This window comes from Rhinopithecus bieti, unplaced genomic scaffold (assembly GCF_001698545.2).
Source record: "Rhinopithecus bieti isolate Rb0 unplaced genomic scaffold, ASM169854v2 scaffold_26424, whole genome shotgun sequence".
Classification (NCBI taxonomy): Eukaryota; Metazoa; Chordata; class Mammalia; order Primates; family Cercopithecidae; genus Rhinopithecus; species Rhinopithecus bieti.
Window position 1 is genome coordinate 345,773 of NW_016811744.1, and position 21,300 is coordinate 367,072.

A 21,300-nucleotide genomic window follows, 5' to 3' on the forward strand; every position below is an offset into this window, starting at 1 on the left:
GGAAAAGCAGATTTTTTTTTTTTTTTTTTTTTTTGAGACAGCATCTCACTCTGTCTCCCAGGCTGGAGTGCAATGGCATGATCTCGACTCACTGCAACCTCCGCCTCTCAGGTTCAAGTGATTCTCCTGCCTCAGTCTCCAGAGTACCTGGGATTACAGGCACCTGCCACCACGCCCAGCTAATTTTTGTATTTTTGGTACAGACGGGGTTTCACCATGTTGGCCAGGCTGGTCTTGAACTCCTGACCTCAGGTAACCCACCCGCCTCGGCCCCACAAAGTGCTGGGATTACAGGTGTGAGCTACCGCACTCAGTCTCCTCCAGAATTTTGAAGGCGGCATTGCTTCACTGCTTTCACACTTCCAGGTTGCTATAGAGAAATCCAAAGCCATTCTGATTCTTGATCCTGTATATGTGATCTGGGTTTTTTTCATTCCAGAATCATCTCTTTACCACACGGTGTCCTGAAATTTCCTAATGATGGGTCCCAGCATGGGTACATTTATTAGGCTGGACACATGGCAGGCACATCCAATCTGCAAACTTCAATCTTCCACTGTTGGCCATTTTCTTGAATTATTTTCATCTTTTCATTTCCTCCTAATTTATCTGCAACTCAACTGTATAAATACTGAACCTCAGCAATAGTCAGCTAAGTGTCCTCTGTCTTTTTGCCTACTTTCTAGGGGATTTCCTGAACATTCAACCTTCCAAAGATTTTCATTTCCACTATCATGTTTTAAACTTTTTTCATTTTCTAGCCGGACTTTTTTTTTTTTATTGACACATTATCATTACATATATTTGAGGGGTAAAATTTGAGGTGTAAATACATATATATGGTTTTTGTTTTGTTTTCTTTTGTTATTTGAGACAGAGTCTCATTCTGTCACCCAAGCTGGAGTGCAGTGGCATGATCTCAGCTCACTGCAAACTTTGCCTCCTGGCTAAATCAATTCTCCTGCCTCAACCTCCCAAGTAGCTAGGATTACAGGATATACCACCATGCCTGGCTAATTTTTGTATTTTTAGTAGAAACAAGGTTTTGCCAAGTTGCCCAGGCTGGTCTCGAACTCCTGACCTCAAGTAATCTGCTCACCTTGGCCTCCCAAAGTGCTGGGGTTACAGGCATGAGCGACCATGCCCAGCCTCAATACATATACATGTTACATAATGATCAAATCAGAGTATTTAGCATGTCCATCATCTCACGCACTTATCATTTCCTTCTGGTAAGAACGCTCAAAAGCCTCTCTTCTAGCTATTTTGCTATAATACCTTACTATTAACCATAATCACCCTTCTGTGGAATAGAATACCAGAACTTATTCCTCCTAACTGTAACTTTGTACTCATTTGAACGACCCCTCCCTACCTACCTTCCCTTCTCCCTGCCCAAGTCTCTGGTAAGTTTTATGGCTAGTCTTTTATACAGCATCCTGTTTTTATTAATCTTCATCTCATCTCTCTGAATATTTCCGCAATTGGGGTAGGAGGTTGTTGGTAATTGCTTTTTTTCCCTGCAAAGTCTGTATTTCTTCCAAGTTACTTTTCTGTTTTGCTTAATTCTCACCATCCACCTTCGATGTTGGATGCTTTCCTCAAATAACTGGTAATCCTCGAGTATTTGCTTATGATTAAGACTGGGGGTCTGGGGCTGGGTGCACTGGTTCAGGCCTATAATTTCAGCACTTTGGGAGGCCAAAGTGGGCAGATCATTTGAGGTCAGGAGTTCGAGCCTAGCCTGACCAACATGGTGAAAGCCTGTTTCTACTAAAAATACAAAAATTAGCCAGGCATGGTAGCTATACCTATACACACCTGTAATCTCAGCTACTCAGGAGGCTGAGGCAGGAGAATTCCTTGAACCAAAGAGACAAAGGTTGCAGTGAGCCGAGATCACACGACTGCACTCTGTTTAAAAATATATATATTAAAATACAGATGGCAGGAAAAAAAATTAGCCAGGCATGGTGGTATGCACCAATAGTCCCAGCTACTCAGGAGGGAGGATCACTTGAGTCCGGGACTTCTAGGTTGCAACGAGGTAGGATCACGCCACTGCACTCTAGCCTGGGTGATAGAGCAAAACCATGCCTCTAAAAAAATAAAAAATAAAAATAAATAGTGAATCATCTTTCTGTAATACAGTTATACTAAAACTTTGAAAGATTTTCTGCTTAAAAAATAAGGATATAATAATAAACCTATGGCTTATTACTAGTATGAACCAATACCCTATAAAGATTATATATTGGGCCGGGCGCGGTGGCTCAAGCCTGTAATCCCAGCACTTTGGGAGGCCGAGGCGGGCGGATCACAAGGTCAGGAGATCGAGACCATCCTGGCTCACACGGTGAAACCCCGTCTCTACTAAAAAATACAAAAAAAAAAAAACTAGCCGGGCGAGGTGGCGGGCGCCTGTAGTCCCAGCTACTCGGGAGGCTGAGGCAGGAGAATGGCATGAACCCGGGAGGCGGAGCTTGCAGTAGCTGAGATCTGGCCAGTGCACTCCAGCTTGGGTGACAGAGCGAGACTCCGTCTCAAAAAAAAAAAAAAAAAGATTATATATTGAAGCCAGGCATGGTGGCTCACGCCTGTAATCCCAGCACTTTGGGAGGCCAAGAAGGGTGAACTGCCTGAGGTCAGAAGTTCGAGGCTAGCCTGGCCAACATGGTGAAACCCCATCTCTACCAAAAAATACAAAAATTAGCCAGGCATGGTGGTGCAAGCCTGTAATCGCAGCTACTTGGGAGGCTGAGGCAGAAGAATCGCTTGAACCCAGGAAGTGGAGGTTGCAGTGAGCTGAGCCAGTGCCATTGCACTCCAACCTGGGCTACAAGAGCAAAACTCTGTCTCAAACAAACTAAAATATATATATATTGAGAAAATGTATAAAAATGATTTGTATCTGACACAGACACGGGATACTAGAAGAAATTAAAAAAGAAACAATAGGCTGGGCGCAGTGGCTCACATCTGTAATCCCAGCACTTTGGGAGACCAACGAGGATGGATCACTTGAAGTCAGGAGTTCGAGACCAGCCTGGCCAACATGGTGAAATCGCGTCTCTACTAAAACGACAAAAAATTTAGCTGGACATGGTGGTGCACACCTATAATCCCAGCTACTCAGGGGGCTGAGACACAAGAATCACTTGAGCCCGGGAGGTAGCAGTTGCAGTGAGCCAAGATTGCACCACTGCACTCCAGCCTGGGAAACAGAGCAAGTCTCTTGTCTCAAAAAAAAAAAAAAAGAAACATTTAATACAAAATAAATGCCAAATAAAATTCTAAAACTGAAAGATAATACTATATTTAGAAGTTATTCTTAATATAAAAGCTTGAAACACACCAAGTATTACTTGCCTTTTCCAATAGTCTTGATCTTTCTTTCATAATATGCCTGATACAGGAAAAAATTCATCTATTTAACATTGACATTGATCAAATTAATCTGAGTGCATCAAAACACATCTTTAAATTGAATGTTAAGAGTATGTTGCTTGGTGAAACCCCGTCTCTACCAAAAATACAAAAAATTAGCTGGGTGTGGTGGCAGGTGCCTGTAGTCCCAGCTACTTGGGAGGCTGAGGCAGGAGAATGGCGTGAACCTGGGAGGCAGAGCTTGCAGTGAGCGGAGATCGTGCCACTGCACTCCAGCCTGGGCCACAGAGCAAGACTCCATCTCAAAAAAATAAATAAATAAATAAATAAAGAGTATGTTGCTTCATGTAAGCTTGTTTACCTTCTTAATGTTAACTATTTTGTCCGCCTCCTCTCATTTCTGTTTTGCCTTTGAATATTGCTTTCACTAATTTTAGATCAAGTTCTCATTTCATGTTGAAGTATCCCACAAAAACACTCATATCTGTTTCTCTTGCAATTCCTCTCCTAAAGTATTTACAAAGGATGACAGTCTATAGTGAATATTTAAACTCAAAAACACCAACAAACATTATTGGGTAGCATTTAAATACACAACATAGCAAGAATACTACTACCTGATACGATTTGGCTCTGTGTCCCCACCCAAATCTCATCATGAATTGTACTCCCATAATTCCCACGTGTTGTGGGAGGGACCCAGTGGGAGATAATTGAATCATGGGGGCAGTTTTCCCCATACTGTTCCCATGGTAGTGAATAGTCTCATGAGATCTGATGGTTTTATCAGGGATTTCCACTTTTGCATCCTCCTCATTCTCTCTTTGCCTGCTGCCATTCGTGTAAGATGGGACTTGCTCCTCCTTGCCTTCCACCATGATTGTGAGGCTTCCCCAGCCACATGGGACTGTAAGTCCAATTAAACCTCTTTCTTTTGTAAATTGCCCAGTCTCGGGTATATCTTTATCAACACATGAAAACGGACTAATAAAGTAAATTGGTACCAGGGGTGGGGTGTTGAAAAGATACCCAAAAATGTGGAAGTGACTTTGGAAGCGGGTAACAAGCAGAGGCTGGAACAGTTTGGAGGGCTCAAAAGAAGACAGGAAAATGTGGGAAGGTTTGGAACTTCCTAGAGACTTGTTGAACAGATTTGACAAAAATGCTAATAGTGATATGAACAGCAAGGTTCCAAGCTGAGGTGGTCTCAGATGGAGATGAGGAACTTGTTGGGAACTGGAGCAAAGGTGACTCGTTATGTTTTAGCAAGACACTGGCAGCATTTTGCCCCATCCTAGAGATTTGTGGAACTTGGAACTTGAGAGAAATAATTTTTAGGGTATCTGGCTGAAGAAATTTCTAAGCATTCAAAAGGTAACTTGAGTGCTGTTAAAAGCATTCCATTTTAACAGGGAAACAGGGCATAAAAGTTCAGAAAATTTGCAGCCTGACAATGTGATAGGAAAGAAAAGCCCATTTTATGAGGAGAAATTCAAGCCGGCTACAGAAATTTGCAAAAGTAGCAAGGAGCCCAATGTTAATCACCAAGACCATGGGGAAAATGTATCCAGGCCATATCAGAGACTTTCATGGCAACCCCTCCCATCACAGGACCAGAGGCCCAGGAGGAAAAAATGATTTTGTGGTCCAGGCCCAAGGTCCCCATGCTGTACGCAGCCTAGGAACTTGGTGCCCTGTGTCCCCACCACTCCAGCTGTGGCTGAAAGGAGCCAATGTAGAGCTTGGGCTGTGGCTTCAGAGAATGGAAGCCCCAACCTTGGCAGCTCCCACATGGTGGTGAGTCTACAGGCACACACAAGCTAAGAACTGAGGTATGGGAACCTCCGCCTAGATTTCAGAAGATGTATGGAAATGTCTGGACGCCCAGGCAAAAGCTTGCTGCAGGGGCAGGGCCCTCATGGAGAACCTCTGCTAGAGCAGTCGGAAGGGAAATGTGGGGTTGGACCCCCCCATACTGAGTCCCTACTGGGACACTGCCTAGTGAAGCTGTGAGAAGAGGGCCCAGAATGGCAGATCCACTGACAGCTTGCACCATGCACCTGGAAAAGTCACAGACACTCAACCCCAGCCTGTGAAAGCAGCCTGGAGAGAGGCTGTGCCCTGCAAAGCCACAGGGGTGGAGCTGCCCAAGACCATAGGCAGCTCCATCAGCATGACCCAGATGTGAGACCTGGAGTCAAAGGAGATCATTTTGGAGCTTTAAATTTGACTGCCCCGCTGGATTTCAGTCTTGCATGGGCCCTGAAACCCCTTTGTTTTGGCCAATTTCTCCCATTAGGAACTGTATTTACCCAATACCTGTAACCCCATCGTATCTAGAAAGTAAATAGGTTGTGTTTGATTTTTACAGGCTTATAGGCAGAAGGGACTTGCCTTCTCTCAGACGTTGGACGGTGGACTTCTGGGTTAATGCTGAAATGAGTTAAGATTTTGGGGGACTGTTGGGGAGGCATGATTGGTTTTGAAATGTGAGGATATGAGATTTTGCAGGGGCCAGGGGAGGAACAATATGGTTTGGCTCTGTGTCCCTACTCAAATCTCATCTTGAATTGTACTCCTATGATTCTCATGTGTTGTGGGAGGGACCCAATGGGAGATAATTGAATCATGGGGGCGGCTTCCCCCATACTTTTCTTGTGGTAGTGAACAAGTCTCATAAGATCTGATGGTTTTATCAAGGGTTTCCACTTTGCATCTTTCTCATTCTCTCTTTGCCTGCCACCACCATAGGACTTGCTCCTCCTTGCCTTCCACCATGACTATGAGGCTTCCCCAGCCACATGAAACAGTAAGTCCAGTTAAACCTCTTTCTTTTGTAAAGTGCCCAATCCCAGGTATGTCTTTATCAGCAGTGTGAAAACGGACCAATATATTGGTATATAATATATATATTATACCATACAGAATAATATATTGTATTGTCAACTTTAGGACTTATTTTGCTTTCAGATTTTTTATTTATTGAAACACCACTAATAGGATTTATATGAAGTGGACTATGGATACAAATGTATTATTATTTATTTGTAAGAATAACTGTTAGCAGCAGATGAGTATAAAAACACATTTATTTATAAGATGGTAACAGCTATGAGACTGGTTGTTTAGATCACAAGCTTATCTCCTAGATGCTGTTATCTCAGCTCCCAGAGATGTACACCTTAAGGTTTTAGTCGGTGTCGGCATGTCCTGCTCTTGCTTTCCACTTGACATTAGTGGAGCTCTAAGAGCCAATCATATCTAATAGTATTGACTACTGATCTTCAATTCTCATGAAAATGATTCTGTTTTCCCAACTTGGAATTACCAGTAACTTTCCTCAGAGTTTGGGATTTAAAATAACATACAAATTTCCTGAGAAATTCTGGGAGTGACTTCCCATATGGAAACACAACTTTATCCAGAGATCACCTGCTCTGAACCTCCAGAATCTGTCCCAAAGTGAATAGCATGCATTGGGAGAGTTGTTTCTTAGCAACATTTATCCAATCTTTCTTATTTCATGTCTTTTGCACCCCAATTTTCAGAGACACCTGGCTTTGTTACTTCTTGAGCTTTAGGAGGATTTAGAGGATAAATCTGATTGGTTCATAGTTTTTCCCTCTGGCGACTCAGGATTCGTAAGTCTTGGGTGTCAGGTAATTTCAGCTCATTCTTAGGCTTTTCAGAAATCTACACTGTGTTGATGTTGTCTGTTTTCCATGTCCATTGGGTTTTTACTGCAGTTTTAATGGAGTTTCAACAGGGAGCAAGATTAGAAGTACAGATTCAATCTACCAGGAATCTACGTTTTTTTTTTTTTTTTTTTTTTTTTTTTTTTTTGAGATGGAGTCTCACTCTTCGCCCAGGCTGGAGTGCAGTGGCACGATCTCAGCTCACTGCAGGCTCCACCTCCCAGGTTCAAGCAATTCTCCTGCCTCAGCCTCGCAAGTAGCTGGGATTACATGCGCCACCACACCCAGCTAATTTTTGTATTTTTAGTAGAGATAGGGTTTCACCATGTTGGCCAGGCTGGTCTCGAACTCCTGACCTCAAGTGATCTGCCCAGCTCAGCCTCCCAAAGTGCTGGGATTACAGGCGTGAGACACCGCACCTGGCCAAGAAGAGCTTCTTAATAAATAAAACTAACTCCAGCAGGAATGAACTGCTTTGTGAAACAAGAAACTCAAGCACAGACTGCACAACTATCACTTATTAGGGATGCCACGAATAGCATCTAAGCCCCAGATGGCTGTATAGTCCAACTGGCTGGTGAGGCAAGGCTGTCACACAGAAAAAACAAAGTTAATAAATAATGAAATGCTAGAAGAATGAAATTACAAAAATAAAGTCAAACTAAGCGAGAGCTACCAAATATAAAGGATTATCCACAGCTAACAGTATTACAGGTAATCACTGTCGAGTTCTAAATTTCCTTTTCTATTAGAACATAACTTTCCCCACACACAGAATCTGTACTCAAATGTGCATTTATCCCTAGATTCAATCTGAGGAGTTGAAAAGTGACAAAGGGATGGATGGCTTCCTGAATACTATGAAAATGTCCCCTGACCCACAAATTTCAATATACTATTAAGCATTTTTTTCATTACCCGAAATGTATGTTCGCTTACAAACAGGTTTCCTTGCATCTATTCTCCCCACCTCCTCCACTCAAGGAGCAAAGAGAACACCACAGAAGCTGCAGCACAGTGAACAAGGGGAAACTAGCATGAGATGAGGCTACGAAAGAAGAGAGGCCCGATCACAGAACAGGGAGGAGGGAGGAATGTTGTGGGTCAAGTTAAATATTCGGGGTTTATTCTAAGTACAATAAAAAGTAAAAGGCTGGGCGTGGTGGCTCGCACCTGTAATCCCAGCACTTTGGGAGGCCAAGGTGGGCGGGTCATTTGAGGTCAGGAGTTCAAGACCAGCCTGGCCAATATGGTGAAACTCCATCTCTACTAAAAATATAAAAATTAGCCAGGCATGGTGGCAGGCACCTGTAATCCCAGCTACTCGGGAGGCTGAGGCAGGAGAATTGCTTGAAATCAGGAGGCAAGATTGCAGTGAGCCAAGATCGCACCACTGCACTCCAGCCGGGGCAACAAAATGAAACTCTGTCAAAAAAAAGGAAAAAAAGAGTTTCAATGCTCAATATATTTGTGTGTTTTGATTGTGGGAAGCAGTAACGTTGCATCCCTGCCCTTCCTCTTTATTAAGGGTTTTATCTAAGTATGACGGACTAAAAAGGATAAAATCAACACAGTTCCTTTTCTTTTCTTTTCTTTTTTTTTTTCAGAAACTTACAAACTCTCTCACAAACTTGTTTAGGAATAAAACATAGGGAGTGACAAGATCAGATTTTACATTTTTTAAAATGGCTGTTGTGTGAAAATGGGGTAATAATATATCCTGGCAAATCAATTAGGAAGCAGTATATCTAGGTGAAAAATCATTGTTCTTTTCAATGAGAGAGGTAGAGACGAAGTGGCCATATTTGAAAATATTTAGGAGGTAGAATTTAGAGAACACTGAGGGGTCTTAAAGTGACCCTGAATATTACTCAGGAGCATCTGGATGAATGGCAGCCCCAGTCCCTAGGGAAGTATATACTGCCAGACATTAAGTTGCTGGAAGTATAAAGAAAAAGAGAATCCATTTTTTGGTTGGGTTAGCTTTGAAAACCTGAGTCACCCAAGTGCAAATGTCTCACAAGCTTCCACTTCATCATTTCTCACTGAACATCTCCATTAAGGCTTCACAATCAGGAAGCTGGCAATTAGAACCTGTATCTTTCTTCCATGTCTGCTCCATTTACTGATCAATGCCACCAACTACCAGAGATGTTATAAAGGGATTCCTACACGTAATAGAGAAGGCTGAAACATAAAACATCTGAAGTCGCACTGATAAGACTCCATGACTCACAGATTCATCCACAACACTAGAGTTATTCCTGCCACAAAGGTTAACCTTAAGGAAAGAGTTAATTCATAATTCTGCAAACTCTGAAAACAAATACAAATGTATTAAGGAATACTTTTATCCATAGACTGCTTTACTAGTAACATTATAAGGATAAGATGAATTTTGAAATAGACTTTAAAAAATAATTTCAATAGTTAAACGTCAGTTCTTAATTAACCATCTTGATTTTCTGACATAAAAATGTACAGCAATTATTGTCCAGCTGACAAAAAGGCACAATCTTTAGTAGTAAGTCCTATTATATAGCACAACACTGCCACCTGTTGGAAGACATTAGACTTTAAAAAATAATTTCAATAGTTAAACGTCAGTTCTTAATTAACCATCTTGATTTTCTGACATAAAAATGTACAGCAATTATTGTCCAGCTGACAAAAAGGCACAATCTTTAGTAGTAAGTCCTATTATATAGCACAACACTGCCACCTGTTGGAAGACATTGCTAGCCAAATGTTTTTATTCCTAAACACTAAATGCATGAAAAAGTTTATGAATTTCTGAAAAAAAAATGAAGAGCCTATGTTGACTTTCTCCTTTCTAGCCCATTATGCTTAGATTAAATCCCTAATAAAGAGGAAAAGCAAGGACGCAACGTAACTGCTTCCCACAATAAAAACACAAAATGGTATTTACTTGTTGGTTTTGGTAACTTGGATGAGGGGAAGGTTTAACCATGCAGAGATAGCACTAGGGAGTTTTTGAGGTGAGGCAACTATTCTGCATCTTGACTATGGTGGTGGTTATACAAATCAGTACATGGGTTAAAATTTATAATATAAAAAGTTTATTTTGCTGTATGGTAATTAAAAAAAAAAAAACAGGTAAGACAATACAAATACTCAGTACCATGGGAAAAATCATAAGTTATAATGTGAAAGTATTCACATAAATTTCAAAGTTTTGCTACTTATAGCTCAAAGGCTTGAGGCTCAAAAAACATTAGAAAAATTCTAATGTAATACCGCATGATGACATACTTAAATATGGATGTAGAATAGAAGTGTTTCTAAAGGCTACCACTGCACATCAGAAGTCAATCTTTGCCCCTAGCATATAACATTTCAACGAAAGGAACAATCTATAACCAAAAGTTAGGAATATTCACCTTTGATTCTGGTAACTTTTATTTATTTGTTTGTTTTTGTTTTGTTTTGTTTTGTTTTGTTTTTGAGACAGGGTCTGACTCTGTCACTCAGGCTGGAGTGCAGTGGTACCACTGCAACTCACTGCAGCCTCGACCTCCCAGACTCAGGTGATCTTCCCACCTCAGCCTCCTGAGTAGCTGGGACCAAAGGTGTGCACCACCATGCCCGGCTAGTTCTTCTGTATTTTTAGTAGAGAGATGGGGTTTCGCCATTTTGCCCAAGCTGGTCTCAAGCTGCTGGACTCAAGTGATCTGCCCACCCTGGCCTCCCAAAGTGCTGGGATTACAGGCATGAGCCATCACACCTGGCTAGGAAATGCTTTTCCCTACAACAAAACGAGAGTCTTGTTCTGTCACCCAGGCTAGAGTGTGATGGCACAATCTCAGCTCCCTGCAACCTCTGCCTCTCAGGTTCAAGCGATTCTTTTGCCTGGTGCCTCAGCCTGCGAGTAGCTAGGACTATAGACACTTGCCACCAGGCCCAGCTAATTTTTATATTTTTGGTAGAGACAGGGTTTCACCATGTTGGCCAGGCTGGTCTGAACTCCTGACCTCAAGTGATCCGACTGCCTTGGCCTCCCAAAGTGCTGAGATTACAGGCATGAGCCACCATGCTGCCTTGGCCTCCCAAAGTGCTGAGATTACAGGCATGAGCCACCACGCCCATCTAGTACATTCTTCATGTGATTATGTTTCATCTCCCTCAAAAAGCTGGTGCATAAACAGGGAAAGTTGAGTGCTTAGCATCTAAGTAATCTTGGTATTGGCTAGATCACTTATGAATGTAAGTGACATCAAAGTTCCATGATATCTGGAACATCTAAATCCATCTAGGGACCTTTCCAGTGCATTTGCAAATGCCAAATGTCTTAAGGCACCAAGAGCCCACAAGATAACAGATCACCAGATCAGAGTCCAAATGACAAAGAGACCCAAACTAAGAGCAAAAGTCACATTAACACACCAGTTCCTCCCATCTCTCCTGATAATACACTTACTGTTAATAAAATGATATCGCTTGTAACAGCAATGATGGAATATTAAACTGAGACCTTATGAAAGATGTTGCAATGGGAGGGAGAGGTTGGTAGAGAAGGTGTAACACATAAAAATCCTCTACCCTTTATCCCTTAGGGCTGCCCTTAAGCCATCCTGTTCCCAGGATCTGGCAGCCACACCCAATCTTAGTTTTCTAAGTTTTGGTTGAGCCATACTGTTGTCTGTTTTTCTACATTTTCCCAGTGATCCCTGGGAGGTCACAGCTATTCAAAGGGACTGCAGTACCCACAATAATTTGCAGTTCCAACAACAGGAGAATAGTTGAAAAAAGAATGATACAGTCGTAAAAGAGAATAATGCTGGTCATCTCATAATCTTCAACTAACTAATGACATGGTTATCTTTGCACTGAGGAAGGTAAACTTGCCTGTCAGAAGCAGCAATAGTCACAGCACACCAGGGTAATTGCCAAAGCATCCAAATGGAGCAGTAGTATGATACCAGAACAATTCACAGACTTTTGGAACTATACAAGTTTGCAAACTCACCTCCCTTTTAGAGTCTGTCATGATGGGTAATTTCCCCAAAAAGACTAAAATACAGAAAGCATAAAAAAAAAAAAAAAAAAAAGGCTAGGCGAGGTGGCTCACACCTGTAACCCCAGCACTTTGGGAGGCTGAAGCAGGTTGACTGCTTGAGCTCAGGAGTTTGAGCCTAGCCTGGGCAACATGGCAAAAATCCCATCTCTACAAAAAATACAAAAATTAGCCGGGCATGGTGGCATGTGCCTGTAGCCCCAACTGCTGGAGGGGCTGAAGCAGGAGGATTACTTGAGCCCATGAGGTCAAGGCTGCAGTGAGCTATGTTATGGCACTGCATTCCGGCCTGGGTGACAAGGTGAGACCCTGTCTCAAAAAACAACAACAACAACAAAAATCTTGGATCATAGAGATGTTTAGGATTTGGAAAACTATCCAAGATAAACCTTTTATTTAGTCTGAACTGCAATAATTTTAAAACTCAAAGATCTCCAAGTCCTAATACAAAAACACCTACACCCCTTCAAGTAGGAAATGGCCCTTTGGAAAGGTAAATGTGACAATCCATGGCTAAATTACACAATTCTTTTAAATCTCATCTTTTATGTAAATAACAAAAACACTAAAGCATACGGGCAGTTCCTCAAAAATCAAAAGAATTACCCTACAATCCAGCAATTCCACTTCTGGGTACGTATACCTAAAAGAACTGAAAGCACAGCCAGGCATGGTGGTTCACACCTGTTATCCCAGCACTTTGGGACGCTGAGGCGGGCGGATCCCTTGAGGTCAGGAGTTCAAGACCAACCTGACCAACACAGCAAAACCCTGTCTCTACTAAAAATATAAAAATTAGCCGGCATGATGGTGCATGCCTGTAGCCCCAGCTACTCAAGAGGCTGACGCAGGAGAATCACTTGAACCATGAGGCGGAGGTTGCAGTGAGCCAAGATCACACCACTGTACTCCAGCCTGGGAGACAGAGCAAGACTCCATCTCAAAGAAAAAAAAAAAAAAGAATTGAAAGCAGGAACTCTTGACATTTGTATACCAATGTTCATAGCAGCACTATTCACAATAGCCAAAAGGTGGCAACAACCCAAATATCTATCGACTAATGAATGGATAAACAAAATGTGTTCTATGGAATACAATGTAATATTATTCAGTCTTTAAAAAGAAGAAAATTCTAACACCTGCCACAACATGAATTAACCTTGAAGACATGCTACGTAAAATAAGCCAGACACAAAAGGACAAATATTTTATGATTCCACTTTTATGAGGACCCTAGAAGAGTCATATTCATAGAGACAGAAAATATAATGGTAGTTGCCAGGGGCTGGAGAGAGGGAGGAACAGAGATTTATCATTTAATGGGTGCAGCGTGTGGAGATAAACGTGTTCTGGGTCGGGTGCAGTGGTTCATGCATGTAATCCCAGCACTTTGGGAGGCTGAGGTGGGCAGATCACCTGAGGTCAGGAGTTCAAGACCAGCATGACCAGCATGGAGAAACCCCGTCTGTACTAAAAATACAAAATTAGCTGGGCATGGTGGTGCATGCCTGTAATCCCAGCTATTCGGGAGGCTGAGGCAGAAGAATCACTTGAACCCAGGAGGTAGAGGTTGCGGTGAGCCGAGATCACGTCATTGCACTCCAGCCAGGGCAACAAAGAAAAAAGTATTCTGGAGATAGATGGTGGTTATGGTTACACAACAATGAGAAAGTACTTAATGGCACTGAACTGTACCTTTACAAATAGTTAAAATGGTCAATTTTATGTTACGTATATTCTATCACAATTTTAAAAAAGAAAAGACAAAACACTGAAACAAGAAGCACAGAGTTCTAACTGGAATCAAGCCATGGGGAAAGAATGAAATTTTGGCCATTATATGTAAACAGAGAGACGTAATTTTTTCTGGAAGCTATTGTACATCACTTTCCTTAGATTGTCAAAATGCTCAGTTTCTAAAAATACTTTTACTACTGGCTGGGTGCAATGGCTCACGCCTATAATCCCAACACTTTGGGAGGCTAAGGCAGTGAGGTCAGGAGTTCCAGACTAACCTAGTCAACAAGGTGAAACCCCATCTCTACTAAAAACACAAAAATTAGCTGGGAGTGGTGGCAGCCTCCTGTAATCCCAGCTACTCAGGAGGCTGGGGCAGGAGAATCACTTGAACCCAGGAGGCAGAGGTTGCAGTAAGCTGAGATCACACCATTGCACTCCAGTCTGGGTAACAAGAGCGAAACTCCGTCTCAAAAAAATACACACACACACACACACACACACACACACATATATATAACTACTACTACTGCCTTTTAACCAATAAAATTTTTAAAAAATTACAATGTTAACAGGATTTTATAAAACTACTTTTTCCAACACGCCCCAAACAATACAGAACACAATAGTTACACTCAACCTCTGCATACATTAAATCTTCAAATAAATACCTGCTAGTATGAAAAAAGTACCTAATATTTGGTGACCAACTGTCCAATACGGCTCTCACAAATCTAATGCAGTATATGAAACATGAACAAGAGAATAAAAGAATAACTTCTTGGAGTCTGTTTAAAGTAGAGAGTTAAATGAACAAAGTTGAAGCAGATCATGGCATATTTTTCGAGGCAGAGAGACAGGGAGGCACCAATGTCTGAAACAATGAACACTATTAGGCTAAACATAACACCAGGGACTCAGAGGTCACACTAACTGGGAAGTACTATGTCAGTTTCTCTAACTCCTGTAATTAAAGAACAACATCCTAAACTACTGGCCAGAAGGCTTTTAGAGGAAAAGTCCTGACTACACAAAAATGTAAAACAACAGTATAGATAAAACAAAGTTAACTAAATAGATTGAAGATATCTGCCACACACCTAACAGTCAATGGCTTAATATTCCTGCACAAAGAAACTCCTAAAAATCAATAAAGAAAGACAAAACTCAATACGGAATGGCAAATTACAAAGTTTCCCCTTGCTTCATTTTTCGAGTCTTAAAACGCTCCTCACAGGTTCTTTCACAGCATTTTTCCTGGGCCTGGCCTCCCACGTAGCTGTCGGAAAACCATCACTCTCTAAACTACAGTCACACACCCACAAGGAGGTCTCCAGGGCTACTAAAAGTTTATCTCATGTGCTTTTCATTTAAAACAACGGTAGCATAATCTAAAAGACTGTCACATATCTGATAAATGACTTGTATCTAGAATATATAAAGAACTCTTGCAATTCAGTTACAAAAAAGAACCCAATTTAAAAATGGGCAAAGGATCTGAGCAGACATTTCTCCAAAGAAGATACACAAATGGGCAATAAGCACTTGAAAAGATGCTCAACATCATTAGCCATCAGGGAAATGCGATTTGAAACCACAATATTTTCAAAAGTTAGGAGATTTTAATGGTCGCAACACAAAGAAAATATGAATGTTTGAGGTGATGGACATGCTAATTACCTGATTTGATCATTACACATTGTATACATTTATCAAAATATCATTCTGTAGTCCCTAAATATGTACAATTATTACATGTCAACGAAAAAAAAAAATGAAAACACAATGACACACACTTCACACCCACTAGAATGGCCAGAATCAGAAAGACAGATAATGACAAGTGTTGGCAAGGAGTGAGAAATCAAAACCCTAATACACTACTGGTGAGAATGTTAAAAAGATGCACACTGATGCTTTGGAAAACAGTCTGACCGTTTCTTAAAATGTTAAACAGAGATACCATATGACCCAGCCATTTCACTCCTAGGCACATATGCGAGAGAAATGAAAACATGATATGTCCACACAAAAACCTGTAGGTGAATGTTCACAGCAGCATTATACATAATAGCCAAAAGGTGGAAACAATCCAAACGTCCACTAACTAATGGAAAATAAATCGTGGTAATACCCATAAAATAAAAGATTAACCAGCAATTAAAGAAGTACTGACACATGCTATTAAATACAACACAGACGAACATGAATGTTAAGTAAAAGAAGCCAGCTGAAAAAGACCACATGCTGTATGATTTCACTCACATGAGTAATCCAGAATAGTCAAATATACAGTCAGTCAATTCACAGTTGCTTAGGGCTTAGAATGGGGAGTGGGGATGGGGAAGTCAGGTGAGCCTGCTGAATAAGTACAGGGTTTCTTTCTAGAGTGATGAAAATGTTCGAAAATTGTTCCAATATGGTTCTCACAAACTGAATGCAGCATATCAAACATGAACAAAAGAATACAAGAATAATTTACTGGAGTCTGTCTGAAATAGAAAATTAAACCAACTAATGAAGTTGAAGAAGATTACAGCATATTTTGTGATGATGGTTGTACAACCTTGCGAATGTACTAATTACCTTTAGGTTTGGTTTTTTGTTGTTTTTTTTTTTTTGAGACGGAGTCTAGCTCTGTCGCCCAGGCTGGAGTGCAGTGGTGCGATCTCCGCTCACCGCAAGCTCCACCTCCCGGGTTCACACCATCCTCCTGCCTCAGCCTCCTGAGTAGCTGGAACTACAGGCGCCCGCCACCACGCCCGGCTAATTTTTTGTATTTTTAGTGGAGATGGGGTTTCACCGTGTTAGCCAGAATGGTCTCGATCTCCTGACCTCGTGATCCGCCCACCTCAGCCTCCCAAAGTGCTGGGATTACAGGCATGAGCCACCACTACATTTTAAATGGTGAATTCTATGGTGGGTGAACTATGTGTCAGAAAGTTGTTTTAGTTTTTTAAAGGACTGAAGACTGTTTTGTTTTCATTTTATCCCGTTTTTTAAAACAGTGCCTAGCAATATTATGAATTCAATCAATTTTGGCTAAATGTTAAAACAAAAATAAAAACTTGGGTAAACCATGTAAAACTTTGCCATATCTAAAGTTATTAAATTACTGTAAACTGGCATGGTGGGAGCATAATATGAGTGTACCTGCAGGTGTGTTTTCCATGAAAGTAGCAAAGACTGAAAAATTCAGCAGAATCAAGACCCTGAAGGCCCCTGAAGTTAGGCTAAGAAATGTGTATTACCCTGAAGGCAACGGGAAGTCCAGGAAGATTCTGAGGACAGAAATAACACAATCAGATATGTTTTAAACGTGCAAGTGTAAGCGAAAAGTTGCTACTTCTATCCAAAAGTGAGCCACCTTAGAAATAGAGCAATATCCCCCGGGGGAAAATGGGGAGGAATTAGGGGAAGACTGGAGAAACAGGTTATCAAATTATCAGAATCTCCATAGGTTTTTAAAAATCACACACCATCCACCCCAAACACACATACAGACTGACAGGCACTGATACATACATAAATACATCCAATGTCCCCTATACAGAAAATCACTTTTGTAGTCAGCTCCTGTTGGGAGGGTTTTTCTGTCATTCAAATGCGGCGGGGACAAAAAGCATTATAACCACTAAACCAGATAATTCTTTCCTACAATAATTTGGGCAGCGTACTCCTCAGGTGTTGAAATTTAGGACTACCAACAAAAGTACCCAGTCCCAACTCTTCGAGAGAACCCCAACTCTTTACAGTGTGCTGTTGGGGATGCCCAGCAAAAACTGAAGGACAAAGTCAAGGTTAGCTCGACACAGCGCGGGTTACCAGGAGCCAAAGAAGCAGCGCAGGGAGGTCGCGACTCGGAGCCGGCGCGAACCTCCGCAATGTGACCCGTGAGGGAACTCTCCAAGCAGCAGCGCACCCCGCGCGCCAAGGCGGCGGCCCGGATTGCAGGAACAAACGCTTCTTGCTGGGGGGGGAAGACGAAGACTCTTACTGCCCCGGGAGACTAACCTGTGAGCAACAGATGCACCACGCTGTGGACAGTGTGAGGAGTTCTTTCAAGCGTTGGGGGAGCACGGGTAAACGACCGCGGTCCTGCGCGCCAGCGGGGAGCAGTCGAGACTTCCGGCGTCTGCAGCTCGCAGGGCTAGAGCGTCGAACCGGGGCGACCGGAGGCTTCAGCTCACCCCGGATTGTAAATGCTAACGCGGGTCTTTGGGACGGCTGATCTAGGACTTAGGTCGCCGGGACGTGTGGCTTCTGCTTCTCAGAGGCTCGGACTCGCGCTGGGAAGGGGTTCGCCTCCCTTGGTCCCCGCTTTTTTTTTTTCTGCGTCCGGTTACTGCAAATGCATTCAGTCCAGTAGCACTAGCCCAGGAAATTTAAGCCACCGGCTCACGTTGCTCCTCGCAGGTATGCGGCGTTTCCGCTGGCCTCTAAGGACACAAAGCCCCGGGCCGTCTGACCCCCACTCCAGCACTGAAATCCATGCCGCCCCGTTCAGCTGACAAATTTGGCAGCACTAAATTTTATTTTATTCGACAAATTGAGTGCCCAGTTAACACCAGGGAGTACCGGGGTAAGAAAATTTCAGAAGTCAGGTGGATAATAATAGCATTTACCTCATAAGTTTGTTATGAGGATGTAAAGCGCTTAGAATAGTGTCTGACACTTTGTAGGCGCTCAGTAAATGTTAGCTGTTATTCTTTTTATATTGATTATTCCATAGTCACCACTATTATCATCTTAATGTCAAGCTTGAAATCCAGTATCTTTCCTCTGCGAAGCCATGACTCCAAGACTAAAAAAAAATTTACATGTATCATGTATGGCATTAATATATTATGCATGCTATAAAACTTTCACAAGACATCAAACTTTTTTTAAGTGAGGTAAAAACAGTTTTTAAACTTTTTTTAAAACTTCTAACAGAAGTTCTTTTCTTCCTACACAATTAGATTGCCAAACATATATTCTATCACTCTGGAATCCACTAGCTAAATGAGCACATTATCAAAGCAACCTACCGTTAAATTCTGAGTTCCCAGAATGTTTCTTTTCCAAAGAATTAATAGAAACTAATCAGATTGTGAGATGCTTGAACCATAAGGACTATTTAAATGGTTCTTAGAGAAAAAGAAGAAATAAAAATAGGCATCCGCTGAGTAATATTCATTGATGCAACATTGACTCTTGACTTCTTACATTTTCAAAGAAAGAGATTGAGGTTATATTACCTTACACCAAGCTTAATATTTCAAAGAATAAATCAACTAATAAAAAGCTTATGAGGTTTGGTATATGTGCGTTTCATACAACATTCATGAAAATGAACCCCAGATCAGTTAGCTCCTGTTCTGTACCAGACAGAGAAATATGTTTACTTTGTAAGTAATAAAACATTAAAGAGGCTTTTCTGACCATTTGCTTGAAAACTCAGAACTTAGCATTTCTATCACTGGACTTAAATCTGCTAAAGTTTTCGTCTAAATTTTACATTAAAAACAAAACTCTATGGTGAATAATGTTACCTATCCAATATTCATTTTCCTCTAACTCCTTTGTACTAAAATCCTTATTTCATTCAGATAGCTGCCCTGTTCCAGAATCTAAATGATAATGATTAAACCAGTCATCATACAGAATTTTTTTGGAAATAGTTGCTGATCAAGGAATGAGTATATGACCCAAGTTGGCTCAATCTGACTGAAGGAAAAGACCACTATTTCATGCTCAGGAGAATTCTGATAAACTGTCTTCTTGAGGTGGAAACATTTATCCCACACTGTCATTAACAGCCATCCTGCCCATCACGAGGAATAAAACTGATGGACCAATGCTGAGGACAACTGAACAAGTTATAAAAAGATGTCCTTGGTGACATCATTCCAAACCTGGAGCTCGCCCTGTATCTGAACGCCTTGTAGGGATGTCTAATAAGTTTCCTTATTGTTTTTGTTTCTTGTTTTTCTGAGACTGAGTCTCACTCTGTCACCCAGGCTGGAGTGCAGTGACACGATCTCAGCTCACTGCAACCTGCACTTCCCAGGTTCAAGCGATTCTCCTGCTTCAACCTCCCAAGTAGCTGTAACTACAGGCATGCACCACCACACCTGGCTAATTTTTGTATTTTTAGTTGAGAAGGGGTTTCGCCATGTTGGCCAGGCTTCTCTTGAACTCCTGACCTCAGTGATCCACCCACCTTGGCCTCCCAGAGTGCTGGGATCCTTACTGTTTTCTGATAAAGATGCCATGAAGATTAAATGGATTAAAATAGTGCTGATCATATTGTAAGTATTTTAAGAGTGCTTAATAAATTTTAGTTATTATTAACTCACCTTAAGTCAGGGATTCTGTTTCTTATAGCCAGAAGTACCCATCAAATACACAGTCTACTCCTCTTTTTCTATATATTTAAAGAAAGGGTCTGTTTTGATACTTCTCAACTTCTAAGGAGCCAGGGAAGGGGTAGGAGGTGGAGAGAGGAGGGACTGACTATAATGCCGTATGAGGGATACTGTTAAGTGGTTAAATGGCCACTTTGAGAAATTCACTCAAGAGCAGCAGGATCCTAGAACTATCAAATCTGAATGGGGTTACTACACATCGTGGTTGTATGTATACATGAAAGTATCATTTCCTGCATATTAATATCGTGATCCACTGCCTTACTAAGTTGCTTTATTGTTTGGAGTTCATTCTCGTAGAGTTTCTAGGATTACAATCTTATCATTGAAATAGTTTTACCTACTTCTTTCCAAGTTTTATGCCTCTACTTTCTCATATCTAATTGCTTTTGCTAGTAGCTCCAGTAAAATACTTAATAATAATAATGACGGTAGACTTTTATGTCTTATTCCTATCTTTAATGAGATATCTCTAGAATTTTCTCATTAAGCGTGATGGTGGTTTTAAGGACCGAAGTAGATATCTTTTATCATGTTAAGGAACTATCCACCTACCGGGAAAATGAAGAAAATTTTGGCATAAGAGCTTTGAGAAAACAAAACATTGAGCGTGCCATAATGTCCTGTCATAAAAATAAGTAAAAGTTAGACAGTATTTACCTCAAAGATACTAAGAAAATTAACATTAGCTAGGTTGGTATGAATGTCCTTTCTTGCTTATCTTACTACCAGCATGAAATTCAGTCCTGCCTAGTTTGTTTACAAGAAATTCACCTGTGATATCCTGATTTTTAACCCTGAAAAAGTTATTTATCTCTTACAATATGTCCTGTTTAATGTAAAGTTAATGCTTGCTCTACATGTTTTTTGTTTTTTGCTTTTGTGTTTGCTTTTACATGTACTCCAAGTACATGCTCTACATGTTTGTTATAGAAAATCATGTGCACTTCCTATAGTTTTGTTATAAGAAATTGTAGCTGTTCAGATATGCTGATTGCAAAAAGTAAGGGACTTTTTTTTTTTTTTTTTTGAGACG

The 21,300-nt window shown here is 41.2% G+C and overlaps 1 protein-coding gene across 1 annotated transcript in view; it reads right to left on the minus strand.

The window, feature by feature from the left end:
• Nucleotides 1–18,453, minus strand: part of COA1 (cytochrome c oxidase assembly factor 1) — a 95,043-nt gene extending 76,590 nt beyond the window's left edge. The window contains exon 1 of the mRNA XM_017894927.1: nucleotides 17,869–18,453. The gene's annotated coding sequence lies outside the window, so the exon portion shown is untranslated. The remainder of the gene's footprint in view (nucleotides 1–17,868) is intronic.
• Nucleotides 18,454–21,300: the final 2,847 nt, after the last annotated feature.